At 44.7% G+C, this 15,064-nt stretch overlaps 1 long non-coding RNA gene across 1 annotated transcript; it reads right to left on the bottom strand.

Moving 5' to 3' along the window:
• Positions 1-491: 491 nt before the first annotated feature.
• Positions 492-14,334, bottom strand: LOC121698531. Its single transcript, XR_006026787.1, has 3 exons — positions 14,324-14,334; positions 8,688-8,690; positions 492-717 (listed from the first exon to the last, which is right to left on the bottom strand). It is a non-coding gene; the product is annotated as an uncharacterized LOC121698531 (long non-coding RNA).
• Between the last annotated feature and the right edge of the window lie 730 nt (positions 14,335-15,064).

Below are 15,064 nucleotides of genomic sequence, written 5' to 3'. Positions count from 1 at the left end.
AGGGCAGCCTGGAATCTATGGATGCATATATTGATCAGTTGATTAACAGCTTATTATAGCTGTCTGTGTTGTGACTCAAGCTTGAGAGGTTAGGTTTTTTATTCCCCTTGTTCCACCCAGGCCAATGCACTTCATTAGTCTGATGAGTTAATTGGGAGTTAATTAGAGGGCTGGCCCAGAAACCCCACCCAGTGGGGGCAGAGGGGCAGTAGGGACCAACGGTGGAGCGATGGAGCGGTCGAATGCCACAGACAGACGGAGCCCTATGGCTTTAACCAAGAGGCTCACTGACTCATGCCTGGATGCTGGAGACCACGGGGATATTCCACAGCTCCTCATGCACCTCCTCATCCACTTCACACACACACACACGCATACACACACACCCAAACATACACACATGCACACACACACACACACACACGCACGCACGCACACACACACACACACACATAAACACACACGCATACACACACACCCAAACATACACACATGCACACACACATACAGACACACACACACGCACGCACGCACACACACCACTCTTTGAGTCTCCTGGCCTGGTCTCCCTTCACCAGAGATGGCAAAAGTACTCACTTTCCATACTCAAGTATAAAGTACAAATACTTCTGTTAAAAAATACTCTGGTAAAAGTAGAAGTACTGGTTTAACTTCTTTACTCAAGTAAAAGTAATAAAGTACAGGCTTGGAAATTTACTTATATATCGTATAAAAGTAAAAGTAGTCTTGTGAATGACAACTATTTTTAATGCAACAGCACCTGGACCACACAAATGTTACCAGAGTGCCAGTCTCTCTTTTTAAATCTTCCCATAACCTGTTTGGCCATTTATTGGCTTTCTCCCCCAACATTGCACTGCCTACTTCAGAGGGCAGTGTGCTCTTTTGGCCTACCATCAAATGCTGGACATCTTTAGAAAGCTAAGATCCTGTAGTTTCTTAGGAAGCACTGGCACAGAGTTACAGAGCCTAGAATACTGTTTTTTTCTTTCTGCGAGATAACAAGCATCTCTGAACTGACTACATTTCATCCCTCTAGGTCATTTGATATGATTTTAGAAACACAATTGAGCCCTAGCACCATGTCTTGTGAAGCTGTGTGCAAAAGTAGATTTGCCAAGGTATGCACATGCGTTTTGTAATGCCTGAACCAAAAAACTTTTGGTTACCCAAAATGCATACTGACAATAAAAGTCTGCATTTCTGAGGTTTCTTGTAGACTATTTGGATTGTGTGTCAGGTTCTGATATAGAATGACTACACAAAATGGAAAAAATACACAAAAGGCTCTATTTTTGCATTTTCTTTGTTGGCTTCATGCATGTGTATAAGATGGACTATACATCTGCACAACTAATATTGGGTAAACTATGAATTCTGTGATCACAGTAAGGTATCAGATTTTTAGAAAAGGCATTCAGAACATGTTTGATGATGGTGCGGTTATTGTCAAATGTTTATAACAATACAAGTGGCATTAAGTGGTTCATAAAGTGTTGATGAGTGTACATATTGTTATTGTGGATAATACAGTGTGATTTTTAAATGCTAACAGTTGTAATTGGTGAATAAACTCTTTTGAAAGGTGGATAAACTCTAATAAGAGATGGAGAAACTATTTCTGAAATTTCAGTGGTGGGTAAACTGCGTTTAGTCTGCTTGTGTTTAGCGGCCTCCACTAGCCTCCCAAGGCTGCATCTAGCCTACTTATTGCTAAGGATATAGGCTACACTGCAGTTAGAAGTTAGGGAAGCACCAAAGGCGAGGAGATGAGGAGGGCATTAGGCTATTGACTAAAATTAATTGAGACATACTACTATGTGCTAACGTTAACGTTACTGCCATCAAGCTGCAATGATTTGCCGCGAATGAATGCCGCACAAATCGAGTCATCTTGTAGTGGTGCATCAAGTGCAACGTAGCCTATATTCCGATCCGCTATTGATGATGCGATTGGTGATTGATGATGCGAATAATAACGATAGGCTTAAATTATTTGAAACTAAAGTAACGAGCCAGTTTTGTAAAATGTAAGGAGTAGAAAGTACCGATATTCGTGTTAAAATGTAAGGAGTAAAAGTAAAAAGTAAAAATAAATAGTAAAGTAAAAATATCTGAAAAATCTACTTGAGTACAGTAACGAAGTATTTGTACTTCGTTACTTCCCATCTCTGCCCTTCACCGATGCCCGCTCAGCTGCAGCTTAAAGCTCTGCTCTGAAGTGCCTTTTGTCCTGTACTAACCTCTTTCCTTCCACCCCCCCCCCCCCCCCCTCCACCCCACATCCTGTTTTTCTTTTCTTTCCTTCGACACCCTCCCTCTATCTTCTACACTGTCATCATGGGCTTGGGCACTCTATAACAACAACAACCCTGTTGATTAAGTCTGCACTCCTGAAACCTGAAAGGGGTAGTTGTGTGTGTGTGTGATCTATGGCTGCTCTGTCAAGCCCCTTAGTTACTCGAGCCGTGTTGCCAGTAAACAGTGCGAAAAGTACGCCGTAAGTCACTTTAGCGCTCAGAAAATGACCTTGACCTGACCACACTCGCCGACAGACACAGCCTAGAGAAGCTAAGTGAGACAGTTCAGTGTTTCGGTCTGCTGAAATGAATGGATGCTTCTGGCAGTGAGGAAAAGTTCCAATTTTCAAGTTAATCATCAAGACAGGGATGAGAGTCAAGTTCCACCATGAGTCATCTCGTATTCACATGCACTCACAGTCACAATTGCACACCAGAGAAGAGACAGGACATGGAGTAGGAAAAAAAAAAAGAGTGTGAAATTACAGAAGGGCTGCAACAATTCACTTGCTGGTGTCAAGCCCAAAAGTTTCTGCTTGAGTCCCTGTCTGGAGACTTTCCCTAGAGCTCTAAGCACAGTGATTGATCAGGGTCCATGATCACGATTATGATTAATGGCAGTGTCATTGCGCCGTCCTTGTCGATGAAGGCCAACACTTTGTCTAAGTCTGAGTTTGTGCTCCCCCCTCCCGCATAGACTCAAATTAGATATGGAGCCTCTCCACCACTGGCCACTTCCTCCATTTTTCCTCTGGAGCTGATCAATACTCAGCCATGACTGTGGACGCATTGATTTGCATTAACCGATGTGGAAGGGGGTTGTGGTTGGTGTGTGTGTGTGTGTGTGTGTGTGGGGGGGGGGGGGGGGGGTACGATTTGTACTTTCTGTTCGCTGATGTCACCATTCGGGGTCCTGTAAGGTGATCACTCACATCCAGGCCAATATGTGCGACACCATGGGTCTCCAGGGGTCACTGGTTTCCGGGGGCAATTTCTAAATCCACTTTATAGATTACAGGGAACAACACACACCCACGCCAGGCCTATCGGCATCTTTACAAATCTCTCAGGAGGGTTTTTTTTAGACCTTCATTCAGCCTTCAGGTGTGCACTTTGCCCTCTGTAGATTTCAAAGTGGATTGCTTAATGTGTGCATGAACTCTATGCACACATTTCTCCAGCAGAATATGAGTGTTACAACCGAGGGTTCACCCTGCGACCCACAAACGCAAATTCCGCGAATGCCAAAGTCAAACGCGAAAACCAAAAGCCAGCCTACCTAATTTACCAAGATAGCTTGTTAGTCTAGGGCAGCCATCACCAAATGGCGGACCGCGGTCCGAGTCCGGACCGTGACGTGATCCTATCCGGACCCAGACCATAATAGCCTAATTTAGATTTTCACGTAAGATTGGTTAGGATAACAGCATTTACTTCAGGAGCTTCAGTAACCATCATTTCGCTTGCTGCTACTCAGCCAGTGAAATCTGTGAATTCTGATAAAGTCGAGTCAGTGAGTAAAGTAGCCTACTATGGGGAAGAGACTGATAGCCTGAAACAAGCAAGGAGAGGAGACGGGACGAGAAACAATCAGATGGATATCTAAGTTAACGATAAGTAAGTGTAACAAGGTGGACCTTAAATGCATTGCAGGTGACCCAAATAAATGGATAGGAACAGAGAGCTTTGGTCAATAATTGTTGCTTTTTATTTTTCTTTAACTGCTCCAGGAGGGGGAAAGGAGGCTTGGTCAGGGGGATTGTCAGAACAGAAACAAACAAAAATAACTCAATAAAACTTGGGGATAAAACAAAGACAAGGACACAGGGAAAATACCTGGGTACAGCTGTGACTGTCTTTTAAGCACTAGCTAGCAAAATACCGTATACAGTCGCTCAATGAGGAGGGAACAAAACTGTGCTCACATGCACCCACAAGTGCCACTACACTGCAATCATCAGGAGTGAGTAATCAATCACACTAAAGAACACTCATGAAATGGTTTGAAACCCACACTGGCCACTAGGGCATATACTAAGAAGGAGCCTACTGCTATACAGGCATTGGCTATCTAGTAGAATGTTACACAATAGGTTACAGCTAGGAGGGGCAAAGAGACAAGAAGAGACAAATAAAAATAATAAAGCTCAAACCAGTAAAAGGGAGAAAAATCAGCAGGGGAACATTAACTGAGGCAGCCCGCGAGCGGGTGGTTAAGAGGGCTGCTCAAAAACACTGGCCGACTAGGCCAGTGCCGACAGCAGAAAAACAAACAAACTGGGGATGAACAACCAACTAACTCACCCTGACCATAAACCAACCTAGCGCCGCTACTTGGCATCGGAAGGCACAATAATGGGCTAAGGACAGAGCAGAGGGGTATTTCACAAAGGCAGAATTATACATCCAAGATAAGTGATAAAGCGAGGTTTGACATAGCGTTGTCTGGTCATCCTAGCTCAACTCGTTTCACTAATGCCAATCCAGGATGAATAGGAGCGACTATGTCAAGCCAGGTGTAAGTAATTCAGGATGTGTGCGCATTCTCGTTTCTGTTCCAAAGTGCCCACGGTTGGAATAAAAAAGACGCGGAAAATAGCGTCATTCACACAAAGTGAAAAAAACGCTTTTGATATAGACTAACAATGAAGTAAAGTTATCCTTTTTGGAATGGGGAATCATGGCTATTTCTGTAAAACAGCAGAAGTAGGCGTGGTAGACCAACTGAATGCAAATTTACGTATGCACCCACGTGTGAGTGCTTCCTTGTACCGGCACGCAACATCATTAAGAAATGATTTTTTCCATTTCCAACATTTCCAATCAACTACAGTAGGCTATTCATCCAACGTCGGCTATAAATAAAAAAAGTAACATTAAGCCCACATAGCTGACGTAAAGGCAGGGCCTGGTTACGGCAAAACAGAACAACAGCCGTAGACGTCATTGCTGCGCTACGAACACAAAAACTTGAGTTGGGAGTCTATATCAGTGGTGTGGGTGAAGATGTTGATATGTAACTACTAAAGACTGCAAGGCGAGCGTGCGTACCGGGCCAGCACAGGTCTTGCTCTTTCCCGAGAGCGGCCAGCTCTCTTGCGGTTGTTCGGTTTTGGGAGTTCAAGTTTTGATTAGTAAAGTCCGGGTGCCAGACGAAAAAGTTGTATAAAGATAAACAAAAATCACAATAGTCCGAAGGGACGTCGGAGAAACAGGTAATCCTAGTCAGCGTTAGCGAGTAGCGTGCACACTTTCAAACTCCTGCGCGAGAGACTGGCTTTTTTGCGCTCCTCCAGGTATCCACCTGTAATCGATTTTTAAAACATCGCGCCTGCCACGCCCAGCAGTCAGTTGGTCCTAAGGCAGCCATTCATCAGTGTGTGTTATCCCCATGGGCGTAGATTTAGGGTGGGACGCTAAGGACTAGTCCTAATCAAAATTTTAAGATGACAAAATTGTCCCCACCAATATTTTAGCGAACTTATTTGTACTGCTGATCATTCCGACAGCCATCACGACAATACAAGAAACGTCAGGGTTATCTGACACGCAGGCGTGTAGCATGGAGAATGCCAATGCACAGGCTACTTTGCAGTGGCAGTCAAGCGAGCAGGTGCGTCAACGACAACGGTAAGTTACCAGGGCTGTCTGCCAATACATACCCCATAAAAGGCCAAAGTAAAACATTTTGATATTGAATTTGACTGACAGAGCTTTCAATTCGGCAGCCGTGGCCTACTGGTTAGCGCTTCGGACTTGTAACCGGAGGGTTGCCGATTCGAACCCCGACCCCTCATTGCTACCCGAGCGCTGCTGTTGTTGCAGGCAGCTCACTGCGCCGGGATTAGTGTGTGCTTCACCTCACTGTGTGCTGAGTGTTTCACTAATTCACGGATTGGGATAAATGCAGAGATTATATTTTCTTAAATGCAGAGATTAAAATATACTTATACTTACAATTAACCACATTATAATCAATAGGCCAAAATCATAATTGTGTATCTGTGCCGAATTTCGTAATTCAAGTCCAGTGTAGAACTGAATAAGAAAATCATAAGGCTGTATATCTTGAACTTCCAGTATGTGAGAAACTTGACTTGCCTTAATACAAGGAAGGGAATTCAAACACACTCAACACCTTACCATCTATTGATGTCATTGTGGTTCATTGAGATATCTGACATTTTTTCTGTTAATTGGCTTGGATACAAAAGGACATTGTTGCCTTTGTCGGTGTCCTTATGTGAACTTACACAGGTAACCTTGCTCATCTTTACTTGCGTACGACTTCACACCAGTGCTTCAGGGCAGCCGTGGCCTACTGGTTAGCACTTCGCACGGCTGAAGTGCCCTTGAGCAAGGCACCTAACCCCTCACTGCTCCCTGAGCGCCGCTGTTGTTGCAGGAAGCTCACTGCGCCGTGATTAGTGGGTACCTCACTGTGTGTTCACTGTGTAGTGTGCTGAGTGTGTTTCACTAATTCACAGATTGGGATAAATGCAGAGACCAAATTTCCCTCACGGGATCAAAAGAGTATTTATACTTATACTTCAGACCAGAGCTGATGCTTCAGCAAAAGGACGTCACTGAAAAGCTGTGAATGTCGTTGAACACAGCTGTTCTCACATTAGCTGATTGCGATAAACATTAACCATTGTTACCTAATTACCAATTATTCATCAAGTAGTACCTACTTTTTTTAGTGTTTTTCACATAGTATTTTGCAGTTTTTTTTTAAATACAAAAATACACACCAATAAAGTATTTTGATACAAAATACAGAGCCATTTCCTTCAACCCAATAAAATAAAAATTACAAAATACTATTTTGTATTTGAAATACATATTACATGTTTCAGAAATCTTGACATGTCTAAGTTTTGGGTTGCAATATACAGGTAGTGGGCTCTCTGTTAATTTTAATGAGTAGGCCTAAGCCTAAGTTACAGCATTTCTATCACAATTGACCAGACTTTGACCTTTGGTCTGCTTTTAACAAAATTCTGGCTATGATTGTTCCTTGTATTGCATCATGAGCCATCACTGTGCCTATTGCATTCTACTGTTGTTAGCCTTAAGCCTAGCTCAGTCATTATGTTATACCACATCACCCTCCATTAGAAGTGCAATGAGCTGCATTGAGCATAATAAACTGCATTTAGAATTCCAAATTCATATTTCTAGATATTTTGGTGAAAGTAACTCAAAAGTAATACAATAGTAGTGTAATGCCTTACAATTCAGATACATATTATAATGTAACAAATTTCTTTGAAAGTACAGTAATGAGTAATACATAATACGATTTTGAAGTAACTTGCCCAACACTGATGACAACCATCACTTTCTATGTATGTCTGTGTTTGTGTGTGTGTGTGTGTGTGTGTGTGTGTGTGTGTGTGTGGAGGGTCAATCGAATTCTATGATTGCCACTGATGTGAATGATCTCACAAATCACACAAACCAAATCAAGTTTTAAAAAATCGCAAAGTATCGAAATTGAGATTCTTCACTTAGTATTGGTATTGAAACAGTAATGTTGGTATTGTGACAACAGGAGTTGGGGATGTGTCCCCACCAAAGCTGAGACCAAACCTACGCCCTTGGTTATCCCTCAACCTGACGTAACAATGAGGGAATGTATTACTCTTTAAACGAAACGCAAGATTAAATAAATTAATCCAACACTTAATCCTTTGCACATTATCTGTTCGGTAATTGCACCCAGTAAAGCCCTTATGGAAACAAAATGAAATACAGTAGTGTTCACTGAGAGCTTACTGGGCCACAAGAGTCATAAACTGCTTCACAGTCCCTGCAAATGCACAGGTCTCTACACTGCCTCATTGTGTGTGCCACTTGGACTGTTAACTGTCGGTTGATATTTTATTTTATTTTTTTCAACTCAAAAATGACTCACCAGTTCACTTAAAGTAGCTTTTTTAAGACCCCATTTCACACCCTGCGTCATGCCCCTTCGTCGCTCGCTGGGTGCAGACGCGACTCTTGTCGGTTGGAGTAGACATATTAAGTTGAGAGGGGTGTTTTTTTAATAGAACTCGCCCTCCCACTCTTCCCACTCTCCCCCCCCCCCTTCCGAAATGAAAATAAATAAATACACGCAGGCAAAACTCCGGATGCCCGATTGCTAGGGTCCTAAGTGGACCAGACAGGGGGCAGAAAGGGCAGATATTGGGGTGGAGGTTGTGACGAGAGGGGAGGGGGGAGGAGGGAAGGGTCGCTAGAGACTGACCCACTTTGTTCAAACGCCAGAGACCGCCCCTGTGGGTTGGTGCTACAAGTTGCTCATATGCTTCACATAGTTATGCACGTCTGACCTAGCGATAGCCATCAGTCTCTGCACACCATCTCCACCCCGTCTAAACACACACACACACACACACACACACACACACACACACACACCTCTCCTTCAGGGTCCTGTGGGCCTGTGCTGACGTCAGTTACATTATATTTTCCTCTGTTCATTTGTTTATTTACTTAGGAAAACAAAATGTCTTTGGGAAAACACACACACGCACACACACACATATCTGTACTAAATTTCCCAGAGAGAGAGAGAGAGAGAGAAAGAGAGAGAGAGAGAGGTGAAAGAGGCTTTTGGTTTCTCTCTGTCCCTGACCTCATTCACTAAGAACTTTATTAAAAACTGTTTTCCACATGACATGTGTCTTGTAAAATTTCTGATTATTTATATATTTTTTATGTTTAGTTTATTTCTCTCTCTCTGTCTTTTGATTCTGTTCCCTAAGGGTATGGCTGTGCGGGACCATTTATCAGTATTCTGTGCTGTGCTGTCCTGCCTTGCCCTACTAAATGGTGTGTTCCGCTGTGCCGTGCCGTACGTGCTGGGCAGTTCCGTCCTGGTTTGTCCTGTGCCGTACTGTTCTACTCTGTTCTGTCCTGTGTGTCTGTGTTGTGTGCTGCTGGAGCTCAGCCTGCTCCACTATGGCCAGTAGACTGTGAACCGCACACAATAAAACACGTTTTACGAGCTCACGCCCCATCACACACGAGCCCAGAGCATACTCACACCCTACGTTTGGTTACCCCTGCGGTTCTGAATGACATTTCACACTCACTAATTCATGCACGCCGCCCTTTCAAAGCATTCCATGCTCATTGAAATGGTTTTGAAGGTTGAAATATGTCAGGTGTGTACATTTTCCTCCCCATACCTTCATGCCAGGGTGTTGGTAAGGCAGCAGCACAGCAGGGCGTGTGAGTGAATGGCTGAAGATGAAATGCCAGAGACATGAGGTCCCTCTCACACTATTGGCTCAGTGAACGCTTCACGATTGAGCAGTGCATCTTCTCAACCAGCTGTGGTCAGCAGAAGTAACCACTGACCAGTATGAACCAATCTTCATCATCATCATCATCATCATCATCGTCATCATATTTAACATCATCATCTTCAGGCTTTAGTTATTGGATTTCCCTGACCACGCTGTGCACGCCGTGTCCCCATCTGTTTGTACAGCGTGTCCAACCACTGTCCACCAACGTCATCGGGAACGCATCTGGTGGATGTACCGGACAGCATCAGCCATATCCGAGGCTTTGTCAACATGTATCAAAGACCATTTATGTGTTTATTCCTCATAATTCCATGGCAAAGTGCTCTTAATGGAATCAATCAGATAAGTCACATCGAGTTTTCTTTGAAGGCCAGGGACAGAGGACTGACCCAAGGCTGTCACTGGTCAGTTCAATCTGCAGGTCCTACCAATGGAGAAGGTGCTTCCTTTTTTGACACAATGATTAATTGAGCCACATGCCTTTACTGTGTGTCTGAGGTTGCGCATGGCGCTGTTCCAACATCTCTGATGTGGCTGCTGTGAGCAAAGCACAAGTGCAGGAGGGAGTCTGAAGTATTGAGTTGTGATTAAAAATTGCCCATCATTTTCTTTTGTGTTGAGCTTTTATCAATTGGGCAGCTTGCCTTTGTGTGTGTGTGTGTGTGTGTGTGTGTGTGTGTGTGTGTGTGTGTGTGTGTGTGTGCCTGTGTGTCTATGTGTGTGTGTGTGCGTGTGTGTGTGTGTGTGTGTGTGTGTAAGTGTGTGTGTAATCAGACAATACAGTTGACCTGCATAGTCATTCTGTCCCCACGCTGTTGTTCCATTTTTTGTCCCTAGCTGCCCTTTTATTTTACTGATAGCCTGAAGTGGATTGCACGAAAGAAAGAACAATCATGAAAGAGAGAGAGAGAGAAAGAGAGAAAGGGTGTGTGAGGGAGAGCAAAAGGCTTTGCATGTGTGTGGTATGCCTGCGTGCAAGCTGGTGTGTGACTGTGGTCACCGTCTGACGCAAATGCAGCACAACTGCTTTGTTTCTCTCGGCCCTAAATTTAACCAGAGAGAACAAGCCTGGCTTATGCGTTCCTCTCATCACCCCTTACCATCACTTCTTCCCCTTCCACATCGGTGAACCTCCCAGCATGCACCACCAGCGCCCTGACACCCTTCGCTTGCTGCGATTGGCCCACCCGGCGGGTCACACGGGGGCAGGGGGGGGGGGGGGGGGGGGGCACCAGTGGCCACCTGACGACCCTCCTAGGGTTGGATCAGGTTTTCCGCGAAACGGCACTCCCCTGGGCCGCCCTGCATGTGGAGGGGCTTCAGCTCCGGCCCGCTCTGGTGATCCGCTGGTGAGCAAAAGAGAAGCCTGCTGGGGGAACACGGGTGAGACACTGGGCTCCAGCAGACAGGCGAGATGAGGTGTCTGACCAGAGCATACGCAGATACACAGACATGCAAAGATATGTGTGCTTTGTGGCTCCATTTGCTAAGAGTCCGTGCCTCTTTGTCTCTGTCTGTGTCCATCCGTGAGCATGTCTGCGTGCGTGCGTCTGTGCGTGCAAGCGAGCACATTTTAATGTGTAAATGTGAACACGTGTCTGTGTGTGTGTGTGTGTATGTGTGCGTGCGTGTGTGTGCGTGTGTGTGTGTGTGTGTGTGTGTGTGTGTGTGTGTGTGTGTGTGTGTGTTTTGTGTGTGTGTGTGCATGTGTGTGTGTGTGTGTGTGCATCTTGCTTGGGGAGGTTAGATTCCCATGTCTGTCTTTTATTTGGCTCTGCATAGCACATGACGTGCATCTGTGCATGCGAGTGTGCGTGTGTGTGTGTGTGTGTGTGTGTGTGTGTGTGTGTGTGTGTGTGTGTGTGTGTGTGTGTGTGTGTGTGTGTGTTTGCTGCTCCCTGCTCATCCCGAGATGAACCAACACACAACACAGATTAACTCCTTCTGCCAGGCCGCCCCTCCCAACATTCCCTTCAGTTAATCTGGCTCAGCACCACGAGTGCGGACTGGGTGTGTTGCCATTATAAAAAAACACCACAAGGTGCTTTTGTGTGCAGTAGAATGCTGTCTTGTTAGACCCTTCATTGGGCGCATGCTGTTCCCTGGCTTTCAAAAGAGCAGTGAGATTGAATGGCCCTTTCTAAGGATGATCAGTCACTTAACTGCACAGTGAGGTATTGAGAGTGTGTACATCCCTGCATGATAGTGGGTGGCCTCTGAGGGATCAATAAATCTTGGGCGAACTCAATCAATTTTATTGATCATGGTAAAGTAAAAATCCTGCCATGTGAGGAGCAATATTGTCTTTGTTAGACTGCTGATGAGTATGTTTCAGATGGTGACGACTGCATTACAGTAAAGTGTCTTGCTGTATATGATCTGTATGTCGTCTACATGCCCCGTTTTCAGCATGGTTGTGTGTGTGTGTGTGTATGTGTGTGTGTGTGTGTGTGTGTGTGTGTGTGTGTGTGTGTGTGTGTGTGTGTGTGTGTGTGTGTGTGTGTGTATCTTACCCCATGAGTAAAGTAAGGGCACAGCATTAACTGATTGGTTCTCCGTATCATGCTCTTCCCTAGTGAACCTAAATGACCCATTCTTCTACATATTATTATTATGTGCGCAACTGTCCTGCCCATCTCCTCCTCCTAATCGCTACCTGTCTATGTTCCTCGCCTGCATGTGCAGATACAATGGCAGTACCCCCCTCTGTCAGCCCATTACAGCATCCGCAGTAATAAATAAAACAAATGTGCTGTACTTCATCATGACAAAACGCAAATGTATGCAAAACAACAGCATCATCTTTGAGTGTATGTGAAGATGAAATGTGTTGTTGCATGCCATGGGTATACTGGAACTGATGGAGGCTAATGCCTCCTAACGCAGCAGAATGAGGCTGAAATGTACTCGTGTGTCGCTGACGCATTTTGCGGACATCACTCCCCATCTCCCCCTCCATCCAGCCTCCCTGCCAACGAGAGAAAGAGAGAGTGAGTGTCAGAGAGAGTGAGAGACAGAGAGAGAGAGAGAGTGAATGAGGCTTTAAAAGGCTGAGGTGAGGGGAAAATGATCAAACAGAAGAATACAAAGGAGTGGAGAATGAGTGAGAGAGAAAGAGATAACGGTGGAAGAGTGATGTGTTCCGTTCGATAATGGGAAAGGTACATGGGCAGAAAGAGACGCAGACTGAGGACAGACAGACTGAGAGATAACATTTGCAGAATAAAGAAAATGGCATGCAGCACAGTGAGAACAGACTGATGAATGGAAAGTGTCGTAGGGAATTGCCTCGTGTTACTGGGCACAAAGCTTGTGCTTGTACGGATGTAGCATGAAATGGAATGGAGAAGTTGAATAGGGTAGAGGGACGGAAGCAAAATGAAAAAGGCCAGTGCCTAATAAATGTTAGAGGTCACTAAAGCCTGTCTGTGCCCTGAACTTTTTTGTGGCATAATATGAGCATGGTTGTGTATTAACTAACGCAATTTTGAACCGCATTGAATTTATGACAATTCTATTAAAAGCCTAATGGGGTTGCCTTTTTGCAAAGCTATTCTCATTCTGTTTTGCTCTTAACAAAGGCTAAGTTAATTTTCCACTGCCTCCCCCAGTGAGCTGCTGAGGTTATATCAGGAGACTGGAGGACGTCAGTTACTGTAAGCCTGCTAGTAGATCTTAGTGTTAATGCGGGAGGATATTTGGATTGTGTGGCTGTGTGTGGAGTGGCGGTGATGATGCTCGGACGAGGGGCCTGCCGTGCTCGGAGCCAACTGGAGAGGTGCGGTGTTTGGATGCCTGGCTGACAGCATATGTATGGGCCACTTGTTTTCTCCATTTGAGTGCTTGACATATCGCTGCATTCACACAAGCCACCACTCAGTCCCCCTTCCTTCTCCTCACTGCCGCAGGGAGGGATGGATGAGTGGAGAAGGAGAGGAGAGGAGAAGAGAGAGAGAGAGAGAGAGAAAGATGGAGAAAGAGAGGGAGCAGAGGAGGACAAAGCATCTGGGAATTAGTAGGGGGACTCAAAATAAACTGAAATGGGATGGGTGTTGTGTGAAGATGGGGTGGTCTTAAGGAGGGACATTGAGGTGGAGAAGGACTTGAGGCTGGCCTAAATACTCTAGCCACCCCTGGAGTAAGAGGTCCCTAGAGTGCTGGAGGCCGACCAGGGGAAGCAAAAGGGGAGGGGGCTCGGGTGAAGTGACGCACGGGAAGCAGTCCACTTCACAATAAAAACAGTGCTGTGTTTCACACAGACACACACACACACACACACACACACACACACACACACACACACACACACACACACACACACGCCTGTCATTTCGAATGTCGTAATGTTTTAAGAGCATGTCCACTTAGCCATGCCTTTCCAAATACACTTCTTCAGAAGCCTGGCAGGTACAGTATATTGCTTCTTACAGCCAATAATGTAATTACATGTCAGCCATAATTTTGATAAGGTAAGATTCACCCTTGCCCTAGAATTTCATTCTGCTTCAAAGACAAACATAGTAAAGATCTTTGTTTCATTATGTAACCACAGCCTTATTTGATTTGAATACACTCCTATCAGGACTTAAGTAAAAAAAAGTAGCATGTAAAAGATTTCTGGATTTCTGTCAAATATTTCATCTTTTATGGATATAATAGAATGTCACATTTATTTGATACAAAATAAAGTCAACTACTGTTGGGCCTTTCAATTGTAGGTGAAATTTTTACTTTAAATTTGTTTATGGGCCATGTCTCTCGTTCAGTCACACAAGTAAACAGTCCGAGCCCAAATTAGGAGTGAGGTGGCCAGTGGAGAGATGAGTAGTGCCCTCAAATCTCCAACCACCTCACCTCTCATTAGCAAGTAGCCTAACCTCAGTGTGTCATGGAGGAAGTTTGTGTTAACTCAGTGAAGAGAGTTCGTGAGAAACAGCAGAAGTAAAGATAATGAGGGGTGTCAGACGGAACTGTGTCTGGCATTCTGACAATTTTAGAAACACACAGACTTACTGAGACCGAAAGACAAGATAAAGAGCAGTAGACTCCGACAGATAAAAAAAAAAATCGAGCTGTAGACGGATGGTGTTTGTGGTAACTATAAAAGTGGTTATCTCTTCCATGCCAGCTCTGGGAGAAGCACAGGCTTAGGCCTGCCAAAATGCAGTAGTTGGGCCCACTATATCTAAAGTGACCACGTTGATAGTGTGAGCCCGGAGATAATCCTGAGTTTACTGATAATTTGTACAACAACAGACACGTTTCCATAGCGTCTGCCGGGCCCCCAAAACATCCTCTCAACGTCCTCTCATCAGTCCGAGTGCCCAAGCGTCATGTCCATAAATGGTCTGATCTTTTTTTTTAATTATTTCTGTCGCTTATGCACAGGGACAGCTAGCCAAAAGAGAGTGGAGCTGACAA

The sequence above is a fragment of the Alosa sapidissima genome, chromosome 2 (assembly GCF_018492685.1).
Source record: "Alosa sapidissima isolate fAloSap1 chromosome 2, fAloSap1.pri, whole genome shotgun sequence".
Taxonomy (NCBI): domain Eukaryota; kingdom Metazoa; phylum Chordata; class Actinopteri; order Clupeiformes; family Clupeidae; genus Alosa; species Alosa sapidissima.
This window is presented reverse-complemented; position numbering and strand designations above follow the sequence as displayed.